Consider the following 14,986-nt stretch of genomic DNA (forward strand, 5'->3'; position numbering starts at 1 on the left):
ATAACTGCAATTGCAGATTTCGAACAGAGATGGCGACAAAGAGGAAAACCTAAAGACTGCAGCTTTAAAGGGGTGGATGATTATGATTTCACATTTCTAACTCTAGTTAGTGTGTAATGTTGCTGTTTGAGCATAAACAACATCTGCAAAGTTACAACGCTCAAAGTTCAAAGCAAAGGGAGATATTTGCTTTTAAAGAAATCATTTTTTAAGGACTACAACACACGGCTGGTTGGGACTACACGGCATTCTTCCCGGGTTAGTGACATCACTAACCCTAAAATTTACATAAACCCCGCCCCCGGGAACACGCAAGCAACAAAGGGGGTGAGGCAGTGTTGAGAAGAGGAAGAGTTGTTGTAGTAGAGCACATTTGTGAGTCTGCTCAAGCTGTCGCATCCGTCTTTTCACATTTATTGCAATACAGTACATAACACAAATGCAATAGCATGTCACTCTGTAGGCATCTTACAACAGTTCCCACAAGAGTGATTTATAGATTATCATGACAGAATGTGCTTATCAATGACTTGAATTTATGTAGCTGATGTGGAGATAACTATCTTCATCAACTAACCATTCAGAAACGTCCTGTTGGATTCTACATGTTTTCACTTCTTCTTGAGTCTCTCCATCTTTGTCTGACTCCAGTTTAATATTAAGAGCAGGCGCGCTCAACTCTCAAAATAGTTTATGGGTGCGAGTAATAAAAAACGTTTATCAAAAGTAAAGATGAAAAACCGCACTCTCAGGTTCTATTTTCCTACATTTATTATTACCATGTCCTCACTCCAGTTTAAACATAAAAGGCAGAACAGTTTCTGACATTTTAGCAGCAGCTCATTTTAGCTTTTTTTTTTTTTTTTTTGCATTTAAAGGGACAGACACCAAACAATACGTTTTTTCTCACCCTCAAAAAGGGACAATTTTAACATGCTATATAAAAATATCTGTGGGGTTGCTATATAAAACTTCACATACACACTCTGGGGACATCAGAGACTTATTTTACATCTTGTAAAAAGGGGCATTATACCACCACTTTAATAATAATAAAAACAACAACAACAATATGTAATAATATTATTAATAATAATATAAATAAAAAATTAATAATAAAGAAATATTACTTTTAATGTTGATTCTATACAGTAATTGTTATATTTCCACTATTTTGGATTTTGATTTTTAATTAATTTATATGTATTCCAAAATAATATATAAATAAATACTGTTAGATATAATATAAATACAAATAATAAATAATTTATAAATAAATCAAATAAATGATAAATAAGAAAAATGAAGAAATAGTATTTCCACTATTTTGATTTTAATTAATTTATGTATAAATATAATATTATTAAATTAATATAAAATTAATATATAAAATTAATTAATATATATTATTAAATTAATTAATATATTATTAATATATAAAATTAATATATATATATATATATATATATATATATATATATATATATACTATTCAAAAATCAAAATAGTGGAAAATAAATAATAAATAAAAAGTAATGTGTAGCCTAATAACAATATTATTAAATAATATGAATTTAATTTTAAAAGCGAATTCATAAAAATAATTTAGAAATAAATTAATGAAATATTACTTTAAATGCTGATTCTATAATTATAATAATAATAATTAGGCCTATTATTTTTATTGTTATTATTATATTTATATTATATTGATGATAATAATATAAATAATAATATAATTGATGATAATTTATTAATAATGTAATCAAAATGAAAATATATTAATAATAATAATAATATGTAATAACATATTATTATTAACTGTAATAAAAATGAAGACAATTTATAAGAAATAAGAAATAAGTACTAAAGAAAAATGACTTTTAATGTAGAGTCTAGTATTATTATATTCCCACGATTTTGATGTTTAATTAATTTATGTAATTTAAAAATCAAAATAGTGGAAATATAATAATACATCATGCAATAATATCATTAAATGAAAAAATAAACTATTTAAAAAAAAGAAAAAAAAAAGAAAGAAATATGACTTTTAATGTTGATTCAAATGAATAGATGAAATAAAAATGTAGACACAATGCGAGCAGCTTGAGCAGTCAGCTGGGGTGTTAGTGTGATAGTCCCGGGATAAGAGGAGGACTTCTTGAAGAGGTGGAGAGCAGACTGAGAGGGCATCTTCCTCTCAGAAGATTCATCAATGTCTTTCCAAGCTCCAGAGAACGGACATGCTGACTTGTTTTATGTGGGAAGGGCTTGGCAGGCCGGAGGGGGCCTGCGGTCTGATTGTAAAACATGGAAGAGGAACATGTTAAACGTATTGATACAGCCATGTCAGGAAATCCCGTGACCCACCACCTCCTTAGTTTCCGCTCCAGTTTCCATTAACGCAGGCCATTATAGTCGGGCTAGGTTTGCCTCGGTTGGAAAAATCAGTGCATTGCAGCCAGGTGAGCTTGGAAACAAAAATCCTCGTAAAAAAAACAAAAGAGGAAAATTTGTTATTCTTTAAAAAAAAAAAAAAATTGCTTGAATCAAAAAGCTAATAAATTAGCATATTTAATCAAATGGAGGAAATATGAGTTTTAATATAGCTCTGAAGATTGAAGGGGGCAAAGTGTCCTTCTGAACAGTGTGCTGCTATATAGTCCTCATCAATCAAAAGAGGTCTGACTGGAGACTATAGAGCCTTGATGAGAAGGAGAGAACCCGAAAGAAACCACTCTGAGCACTGTACCTGTGCTTCTAGAGTCTGCTAGAGTCAAGGTAAAGGGCCTATTACGGCACTGCCTATTTCTTGGACGTCACTTGATATCATACCTTTTGAAGGATGATTCAATTTGTTCTTCTTTCCTCTGCCCACCAGATCTGATTTCTAGTGCGATTTCTCTTTTTTTTTTTGTGGCAATTTGCACCAAAAAAAAAGTTACTTTGATCCAACTGTGATATTCTCAGAAAGTAGTTCTTAAGACCAATAGCGAAAATGCTTTGAATTTGCATTTTTAATTAAATATTTCAATTGTAATATATATGTTATTAATTTTATTATATGTATATATAAACTTAAATTCTATATTAATTCTATATTATACTATATATTTAATTTTTATTATATACTGTGCATATATATACACTATATACACATTAAATTTATAACTGGATGTAACTAATTATTTATTATACTATATTTTATCTTATTTCATATGTTGAATAAAATGTAGTTTTAAAATAGAAATAAACATATAGTGGGGTCCAAAAGTCTGAGACCACCTGTGAAAATGCTTTTAATTTTTTTATTTGAATGTAATATTTAAGTTTCAATATATATCTCTGGCAAATCGATTAATTGTGATTAATCGCATCTAACATAAAAGTTTATATAATATGTGTGTATATCTATCTATCTATCTATCTATCTATCTATCTATATATATATATATATATATATATATATATATATATATATTCATATAATATATATATATGTGTGTGTGTGCAATGCATGTGTGTGTGTGTGTATATATATATATATATATATATATTCATATAATATATATATATATATGTGTGTGTGCAATGCATGTGTGTGTGTGTATATATATATATATATATACACACACACACACAAACACAGAGAGACGCGCACACACATATAGAGTATATATATGATTTACACTCATATATTATATAAGCACAAACGTTTGTTAGATGTGATTAATCGATTTGCCAACACACACACACACACACACACACACACATATATATATATATATATCAATAGAGATTGTATTGAAGGCATAAAAACTGGAGTATTGAAAATGTATACAAATATATACATTTATGAATATCAGGATGAGAATTGTAATATGAAATGTGTTTGTTTTATGTTTTTTAAAAACCCTAACACTTGGCACTAGCCATCTGTAACTGTGCCGTGTCGTGCGATCACAGGAGGTCTGAGCATGCGGTCAAAGATTTTAAAGGGAGGATATCGGTGCGACCCTTGGGGGTCATGTACAGCTGAACAGGCTGTACCTTTTCCTGTTTGGAGCCATTTATCTTGTCTAGTGTTATCAGGGCATCGGCCGTGTCTGCGTCCTTTTTACTACACTATTACAAAGTTTTACACGCAAACTAAATTTTAGGGTTCCACGGTTCCACCACATACAGTATAACAACCGGGATCCAGAGCAACCGAAAGCTGCTCTTCCCAAAACAAGGGTCGAATGTCACTGGCTTTGATGGATAGGTTCCTATTGGTGTCCCATGGGTTACGGAGGGGGAAGAGCAGGGCCCCGGTCTCCTTAGATCTCTCAGCAGAGAGCCGAACACAATGGAGGACAACCCTCATGGAGTCTCGCTAGTCCGTACGGGTGCATGTGGCATTTGCAGGAAGCCAAGACTACAGGGTGTGGGGCCATGCTCTCTGCAAAGATCCGATTTCCACATTCTTCCCTTCTGCCACACCTAAGTCCTTAATTGTCTGGCCACAGACAAAGTATTTTGAGACCGCACCATCGCAAGCCAGCTTTTTATTCGGGACCTGGATGTTTCATTTGGGCCAGAACCAGAGGTTTGGTCGAGAACGGTCGGGTTGCGTGCAGCCGTTCTCAGGAGGAGGGAAAGAAAGAATGGGATTATTTGGGAATTCACGCCGGCGACTGAGAAGAATGTTGCGTGGAAGACGTATTCGGACTCATCTAGTCTGCAAATGAACTAACTAAATACACGGCATTTTTCCACATTATCCCGATATTGGATTGTGGATTGTGTAAGATGGTCTTTTCATATAAAACCCAAATCAATGCTTTGGTTACAACAGATAAAAAGATCATCAACGCCGCATACACCTTGCATGAGAAAGCCTTGTTGCTCAGCATTAGCAGCTTCCAATTCCTTTCCTTTCATGTCTTTTTTCCCGCACCGCTTGTTTCTGATCAATAAAAGTCTATTTTCTCCCACACAAGGTTTCCCATTCAATACATCTGCCAGGGGTTTTAAAAACATAGAAGCATGATCCATTTATTATTGGCTGTTACCATGATCTATCTTCCCAGATTCCTGCCATTGAGAATGAGTTTTGTTTATTTTCTTTATACGCCCTTTATTGACTGCCATTGGTGGATGGCCAATCAATCATACCCTGCAAGACGTGCAATTCGCCAGCGCACACGCAGCCCGCCCTCATCGACCAATGAGAGCGGGTTTTGCTTTAGTCCAACTTACGGCTGTTGGTTTATTTGTCGTTGATCACGTTTTACCAGTCCAGCTGCTTTATAATTCGGTCGAATGCATAATAAGGTATGACTGACAGTACTATGAATAATGTGATTGAATATTTCATCAGGTATAATTTGCTGACCCAAATGAACAGGTCAATATTTATGTGTCAGAATGGCTGATTTGAATGGGAGTCAATAGTGAACAAATATGCTGTGTTGCTTTTGGGACCTATACGCTCTATCAGTTGGTTGTCTTTGTGATTGGCAAGTTTAACATATTTCAATGAATCATTTTGTTTAAAAACACTAATTTGCATTGATGTATTAAATGGATTTTTCATTAGACTCCACATTTTTTGCACAAGTATCATTTATACAGAAAATGGCGTAACACACACAAAAAACGGATGACTTAGGGGTACCTACATGATTTGTAGTTGTAATGTTAGCATGCTAATAAGCAAGAGAAATAAGGTCTGTTCCACCTCAAAGTAAATTACGACTATATTTTTGTTATTGTGACTTATAGCCTACTTGAGACTTTATGTCTTACTGTGACTTTTTATTTTACAATTACCCTTTCTTGTGAATTTTTTTTTTTTTTGGAATTGCAACTTTTTCCAATAATTGTGACCCAAGACCCGCACCCTTTAGTTACTGTTGCTACGTCCGACAAGTCATAGCGCTCTCAACTCAACGCAGTGAAAATACATCACGGAGCAGAGAGGACACTGACAATGCGCCGACAGACAGGACAGACCAGGTTACTTTTGATATGAAACAAAGTCTCAACTTTCAAATGTTGCCACTTTTTAAAGAAATTTAAATAATAATTACCGTTTTATGGCTCTTTAATGTGTCATGAGTCATGACAGATCACTGTAGCGCCTCAGTTAAAGCTGCTCGTGAACCGATCATCTCTTCCTTCTATTTAATTTATAGCATCAAATAAACATGAATGAACACGAGTTTATCGCGAAAAAACGTCAGTAGGCTACATATCGTTTTTCAAGTTCAAGTCCACCGATGTTAATCTACTAACTCTCCTGACTGCTTTGTTGGACAAAATGGCGGATTCGGCGGATGGCGGATTATGATTGGTCAGATCGCCTGTCAATCAAACTCCCTGCGAAGGTGAGATAAAACGTAAGCAGTTAAGTTACAGCGAAGTGATTGAATTGAGTCGGTCATAGATTCTTCCTCAGTCATTTGTCTTGTCACAACACAAGGATTTTGCATACATTAAAAATAAACCTTAATTAGAAGTTAAACCTTAATAAAAACTAAGTTGGTTTGTGTGGAACCACAAATAGATTCTTTTATTCAGCAAAGATGCATTAAATTGATCAAAAGGACAGTAAAGACATTTATAATGTTACAAAATATGACATTGCGGGTGACATTGTTGAATTACAATAATTTCTGTAGCTGGTTGTGTAATTCACTTTAAAGTAAATCTGACATGTTGGGTTTTTTAAATTGATCTACGTCTTCTCATTATGATAACTTATCTGAAAACTACATCTGAAATATAATAGTCTCATTCCCCCACTTCTTGGTTTTGATGTCACTTGCATATAGGTGTATTGATTCGGTGAAAATATTCAGAAACGTGCATCTCCCGAATGTGCTTCGCAGAAGGTTCCTGGCGGTCAGCAGAAAGAATCGGGAGCGTTTTGTCCCTGTGATAAATGGAGCGCTCTGACAGGTCACTTCTCCCCCCCTCAACCCTCCCCGAACGCCACAATTTGTTCCCTACAGAGGGCGGGAGACGAATCTCTGCGGGTGACAGATTTATTGGTATCCACATGAGGCAAAACACCTCAAAGTCCCTGTAAAGGCCTCCGGACCACTGCGGAGAGAGATTGAACTCCCATTTATATCCAGTTGGATTCCAGTAAAATATTTCATGTTTCATCAGGGTCGCAACGAAGACCTGGAAGCCTGGATTTCGAGAAGAACAACATTTATTTTCACACCAGGGCGACGAGCGCCTTTGAAGGGACTATTAAAATATTCACGCTGGTTTTCCTGGTGTGGAGGATTTTGGGTGTCTGGAGGAGCTGGAAGTCATTTTTTATTGGCCGCTGGTGCTCAAAACATGAATCAGGGGCCGTTTTGCATGTGCGACGGCCCACTTCTGAGTTCACAGGTGTCCCGGCCGCAGAATCCACCTCGGAGAATGGCTCTAATTAACGGTGGTGCGGCTCTCTTGGACAGAAAGGACATGGGTGGTCCACCTCACGTTTACCTCAATCTGTTCCCACCAGCCACGCTGCTCCAAAAATATACAACGTTTTGGACCAGGTTACCCGAGTCTGCCAAGCATCTCCCTTTAAGCCCAATTTACATTCAGGACCCCTGAAATACTCCGTCCAAACTTCCGTCAAACCCAGACTTCTTTGGGGAGACCACATCTCAATCTGCTGTCAGGAATTGAATCTGAGGGAGGGGAAAATGTGATTGTTTTCTTCGTAGGCCCAAATTGAAGACGCATGTTTGATTCGGGAAACCTTCCAGATCTAGGCGAACGGGTCGGCTGCCAAACAGGAAGAAGAGGCTGTACAGAGAAGGAAGAAATAAGAGCAATCTTCAACGCAATGCTTTGCCCGCTTGAGCCAAAACAAATACAATCTCACGGACCTTAATGACATGATGTCAATAGTGCGGCTCTTCAGAATGAAGACTTGAGAACATGATACGCTTTACTTTAAATAAGCATTTGAGGTTTCTGTCAGAGCCAATTGGAAAATGAGTATCTTTTGTTTACAAGTACATATTCCATGGCACGTAATGTTTAAAAAGAGATTCAAATCATTTAATCTGCTTGTAATGTATGTTATTAGATGTTATAGTGAGTTAAACTGGTCTATTAAAGGAATATAATGGGTTCAATACACTGTAAAAAAAAAAGAAAAAAAAAAAAAGTTGCTGCCTAAAATTTTTAAGTTCAATCAACTTGGATGTTTAAGTCATTTCAACTTAAATTACATTAAACTGGCCTAAAAAAATTAGTTGAATCTTGTATAACATAAAAAAGTTACTGCTTAACTTATTTTGATGAGTTAAAGCAATGTAAATCATACATGACTCCAAAGTTTTTTATACAACTTTAAGAAACAAATTCACAATTATTGGAAGTGAAGTTGCCATTTTGAAAAACAAAAGTAGTCATTGAAAGAAATCGAAATAATGAGATGTAAGCGTAAAATTACAAGAAATAAAGTTTAGAAAAATTATGATATTTGAAGTCTAGTCACAATTACGAGAATTAAAGTCGCAATTGAAAATAGGCTTATTAGCTCGTAACTCTTGCAGTCTTAAAACCACTGTAAAATATGGATTTCAACAGCTTTACAGCTCAAATAATACACAAGTTTTAACAGTAGAATGATGTAAGTGCTTTAATAAAATCCTAACCTTCACATTTTATGCTTTTAAATCCTCCAAAAATGGGCCCCTTTCATTTTTACTAATCGTAACAGTGATTATTTATTTATTTTACAAAAATGTTGTTGTTTTCAGCATTTATCAGCAACTATTATATATCATAGTTAACTGTTTTTGAAACCATTAGGAAAGTGAAAAGAAAATTGTGGATTTCCCTATAGTGCATAAACACATACATTCATAACTTACAGCTGTTAACACCTCTGGTAACGAGCCATGCTCTGTCCTGAGACAAACAAGAGACATTATGAGTCTCTCAACATCTCCCCTGCGTCTCGGAGGTTTACAGTAAGCGCTGTGATGCAAATCTCCCAGGGCTTTCCCGTCTCAAAGAAGCTCCAAGCCAGAGACATGTTATTCTAATGGGTTAATGATCGGCTCTCAAGTTAGAGTGCCATTAAACGCAGGGCAAACTGTATCTCTTTCTGTCTAACACACAAGCACACACACACACACACACTCAATCTACCCTGGGAAGAGTGTAGAGGGCTAATTGATGAAGATTCTTCCCTATCAAAACGGCCCACCATCATAAATGCCATTCCAGTGTGTCGCGCTGTTCAAACAGTGGCCCTGTGTTAATGGTTAGGTAGAAGTATTTGCTCTGCATTAGTCGGTACCTGAGCCGGCACAATAGTGACCCTTGATGATAGAGGAAGCAGACAAAAAGAGGATGACTAAATGGGTCTGAGTGCAACAGAAAGTCCTACCGCCGCTTGTCTCTCAGGAAAAGGTCAGCAAACATTTCAGCAGGTTAGACACCAATCATTCCTTGATGGCAAGATTGAGATTACGGCCTACTTTTGCTTGAATTAAGAAATAAGAAGTAGCACTTATTTAAAATAACACTTTTATAAAGAAATAAATGAAATTTTATTTAACTAAAATCGCTTTAGACAAATATGGTGTCTGTTTTTGCAGAGTCAAACAAAACCTGGACTGGAGCATGAAAGAAAACTGGAATGGATATGCAAATAAACACTTTTTTTTTTAATTCATTCCTTTTTTTAACGAAGATGCAAAGAATGTTCAGGCCTAATTACAATACAATACATATTCTGTTTGGCATGGAATGTAATGGCTAATAAAAAATCATAAAAAAAAAAAATGTCATTCATTTTCCATATACAATGGAAGTCAAGGGTAATTTTTTGTAGGATTTAAAAGCATATTAAAAAAAACTTGCATTAAGTCTTCTGTGAAAACTTTTGTATTATTATTATTATTATTATTTCAATTGTTTTAGAGTCTCTTGTAATAGTGAGGTAAATATCTTTATACACAGAAAAGATTAGGAAGATTATTAGTTTTTAAATATCATGTTAACACTCATATTGTTTATGGCTATATATTGAAACGGTGAGTATTTTAACATTTACAAATTGGCCCATTCACTTCCATTGTAAGTGTCTCACTGTAACCCAGATTTTTGCTTTTATGAGTTGTGAATATGAAAAAATATAAGCAATCACGCCGTGTGGCTACAACAAAGTTTTTCTATCTTGCACAATGCGAGCTCTTAGCAGTATAAGAAAAAGTGAAAATATTATCAAATGTGAAAAATATTAATAACACAAATTTTCATTAAAATTCTATTTTATTAATCAAATTTGTTTAGTGCCAATTGCTTCCTTCCACTGGAAGATTCCGCAGTATGTGCTTTATAAACTCTTTTAAAAAGCAGTTTACATATCCCTTAACAGATTCTCAATACAATCAACATGAAGTGCTAACGAGGAACCAAATAATGCACAAATGCGTGTTGCGTCCAACTCCTGAAGCCTCATAAGAGGGCACGTCTTGCCACCTTCCCAGCCTGATATATTGATCCTGGGCTGTTATGTGCAATTAGCTTTTATTAGACCTTACAGTTGACACAAGCAGATATCATTGAAAATGACAGAATGGATTTACAATATTGGCAGGGTGATAATTGCCCTTCTAGGGCTGCGCAAGTCCTTGGGAGGCAACAAAAAAGGAATATCTTAATGTTTCCCTGATGTGAATTGAGGAGACTTAAGAGGCTTCTAGTAGCTTCCTATCAGTTCTGAGTCATTAGCGGAGTGCTGGATCGGGCTATTGTGAGGATGTAAGATGAGGCTTTCGTGCTCCGTCGGCTCAGGTTTTCCGTTCTGCTCTGCTAGGCGAGGGGTGGGTGTACGGAGGGCTATTGCCCTGCGCAGGGGTCAGGTAGAGGCGACGGGGCGGCCTGTCAGAGGAGCTCATTCAGCTATGATTTAAAACAAACATGGTGGTGTTCAGCAAATTGAAAAGGATTTGGCCTGTTGAGTTTAAGGGGTTATTACAAATAAATAACTGTTAAAAGCTTTATTTATTTAAATCTTATTTATTTATTTTATATTTAAACAATGTTATTTGCATAAATCTTTATCGTATTTTTGCAACTTTTTTCAAAATGGAAAATACAGCGAGGACAGAAGATAACGGGGAACTGATTGGAAATCTGGGTCTGATTCGAACCTGGATTTCCCACATGAGCACCAAAGCTTAATGCGTCAGCTCAAAATGTCTTCAAATGTAAAAACGGTTCATATATTCAGCATTTCAAATGTAAACCCCAGACAAAACTTAAATACAGCCTAAATAAATATGAAAAAAACTTTTAATTGGTTATAAATAAAACAAGTTGACTGGTCAATGACCAGCGAATAACACAAAACATTACATATATATATATATATATATATATATATATATATATATATATATATATATATAAAAATTTTTTTTTTTTTTTTTGCATGCTGTGAGCTGCAAAAGTAAACAAGATGTATATTTTTATTATAATATTATTACAAAATATATATAGTGCTGTCAAAGCGATTAATCGCAATTAATCACATCTAACATATATACTTATACTTTATTATATTTATACATATAATATACTGTATGTGTGTCAGTGTGTGTGTGTGTGTGTCTGTGTGTATATAATACAATGTATATATACATAGGCATGTATAAATATATGTGTGTGTGTGTGTGTGTGTGTGTGTATTATATATATATATTAATCGGCTGCACGATTATGACAAAAATCATAATTGTCGATTATTTCCTTGGAATTGTAATCAATTACAATTACCACAATTTACATTAAATTATGTTTTAAATAGTTTGGCCATGGGACCCACATTTCCCCATGGTCATCAAGCCGTGACCCACCTTTTTAGGTATTATATAGGCCTATTATAATACATTGATTACACAAAAATTAGTGACACACACAAGTAGGCTACTTTCCTCCTTTACTTAATATACAAATAAATTGTAAGAATATGACTAATAGGCTACTGATAAATAAACAGTAGGCCTACGAGGTTAAGCTATTAAGTAGCAGTCCCAAACTCGTTTTTGCTAATACAATCTTGGTATGAGCAACCACATTCATTTAAAAATATACAAAATAACCAATAAGTGGCATTACGGGGTTATGGAAACAACAGTTACCATGGTGATAGACAATACTTACAAGAACGGTTAAAGTGAGTGCAGGCTACGAGCGCAGTAAAACAACTGACAGGACGTGAAATTTCTTGGTTTTTTTTTTGAGGTGAGAGACTTTTTATTTCGTATCAAGTTATGAAAATAACGATAGAATAATGACACTGACAACATCTCATCTGACCGCAAATACTGAATCTGGACAACGCGGGTTTTTTTTCTAATTTAAAACGCAACGACGTTGCATGCTTGTAGTTTATTTTGCGCTGTATATAATAAGCGGCTGAAAGGACAGGATCGAAAGTCCGTTTTTCTGAGTTGAGAGACTTTTTATTTCAGCATACACTTAGGCCTACGTCTCTGGTAGTTCCTATTGTGCTGGGTTCTCTGAAGTAACGTTAGTCGTGGTTCGCCTCTCACAACGTAACATGCTCTAAAAACACACCCACGCAGAATAATAAGCGGCTTTTTTTTTTTTTTTTGTAATCGCGGTTTTGAACGATTACGTAATTGTGGCATCCGTAATCGTAATCGCGATAGAAATTCGATTAATTGTGCAGCCCTAATACACACACACACACACACACACACACACACAGACAGACATACATACATACATATATATACTGTATACACATATATTATGTAACCAAAAACGTTTCTGTTAGATGCGATTAATCGCGATTAATCGTTTTGGCAGCACTAAAAATATAATATTACTAATACATTTCATATATTAAAAAAAGCTACATGTTATTTTATTCATCAGATTCATTAAGCTCAAACTCAACTGTGAAATGTGACTAAATGTGTGCCCGATTCAAACCTAGATTTCCCACATAAGCACCATGTGTCAGCTCAAAATGCCTCAAATGTAAAAATGAATACAATGTTTGTCATGTCAAATGTATAATTTTTGCTTTGCTATACTCATCGTCCCCTTTCGACATTTCAAACATGTATTTTTTTTTTCAGATTTACAACCATAATGTTATTCTTTCAGACATTCAGCTAAGATAATAATAGAACGAGGACTGAAAATAATGGGGGGGGGGGGGGGGGCATGACTGGAAATGTGGGCCCAATTCGATCCTGGATTTCCCACATGAGCACCAAAACTCAATGTGTCAGCTCAAAATGCCTTCAAAACATACCTCATCCATTTACTGAAGAGTGTGATACAATCCTCATCATTCGCTTTCAACGTTCCAAACACACGTTTTACATTTGCGGCCGTATTGAGACCTCTATCAATTTCTGACTCAACTCTAGGATCAGGATCAAACCCGATTTCCCATGTTGTCGTTTAGAAAGTGTCAAACTGTGTTTTGTTTGCCTCTCGTGTGCTTTGTTTTGGTTTTCGTGGCGTCCGCAAACACCTGACAGAACCGCGAGTACTATTGTTCCACGAAGCTCTTGAAAATAGAAGCATATAGGAAGCAATGAACAATGACTGTTGCTTGACCCGCTAATGGATCCAGCAGCTTGTTTTCTCTCGTTTTTCTCTTCCTCTGCCAGAGAAGACGAGGAGAGAAACCGAAGAAAACATATGGGGTTTAATTAAACATGGACAGCACAGATCCGATCGGACGGGAGCTGACATTCCTTTTGCTGGGAACATGCGTGCTGCAGGGGTACAGTGCAGGAATGCTAATGCAAACACGTCGTAGGTAGAAACACGAAACAAACACGATAAGCGGACCGTATGACTCAGAGATGCCGTGGCACACATCCCAGCCCTTTCCCAGGCTCCGGGCGCTGTTTACTCTCCCAACAATGCCCGACAACACTCGCTCTCAGTCTCGACTCTCATCTCGGCCATCCCCTTGTTCTTACTGTTCATTGATGACAGCCACAGAAGGTCAACAAAACGACACACACACACACACACACTCGTTTCACTCATCTAACACTACAAAACAAAGCGTTAGCACTGTCACAGACAGGAAATATCTACCGAATCCCAACATCCCACGCCCTTTGGCTTTTTTTTCCATCATCTCCTCATGTAGGTGCATTTCAACGGCTTTGAAGCGGAAGCGTGAGAACATGCTCATCGCATTTTACACTTCACATGTCAACATTATATCACACGTAAGGTTTTTAGACACTATTAGAACTACTTATCGACAGGGGTTCGGATGGAGCAACCCATCAGTTGACGAGCTTTGTTGTCTTGTACAATGAAAGACAGAAATACAAGTGGGAGAGCAAAAGGAAATAGTTTTCACTATAGCAATCATGTCAAATTTTAACCTTGGAATACAATAGATTAATTAAACCATTATCTTGGTGAATTTGCACATTTCCGCTCTTATTTCAGGTTAAACAGATTGGTCGATGAAAGCAAGTTAAAATTAGCCAAAAAATGTATATGGAAGGGAGATGTTGAACATTTTGAATGATGGTCTTCCCAAATCGGTGGAAATGGGTGGTTTGTTTGGGTGCCGATTCTGTGACCTCAGCACGTGTCCAGTGATACTGCCACAGATTTTTATCAGAAAAAGAAATGCGTCCCACCTCGTTTTTACTGAATTATAGAACCACATCATTTTGGACAATGATTTTAATAGTACAATAAAATTGAAACTATAGACATAAAAATATAAGGCAGCATAAGGCAGTGCTAGATGCCAAAGTCACCAATGTGACTAATAAAATTACTACTAATAATAATGATATATATATACACTCGCAAGCACAGTCTTAAATAAGTTAAATGAATTAACGTAAATGGTTCAATTATACTGCTGAATTGATCAAATTGATGATACTGGCCTTCATCCATAAAAAAGATGCCATTAAACAAATATTTAAAATATAGTCTACTG

The sequence above is a fragment of the Squalius cephalus genome (assembly GCF_949319135.1).
Source record: "Squalius cephalus genome assembly, chromosome: 13".
NCBI classification, from domain to species: Eukaryota; Metazoa; Chordata; class Actinopteri; order Cypriniformes; family Leuciscidae; genus Squalius; species Squalius cephalus.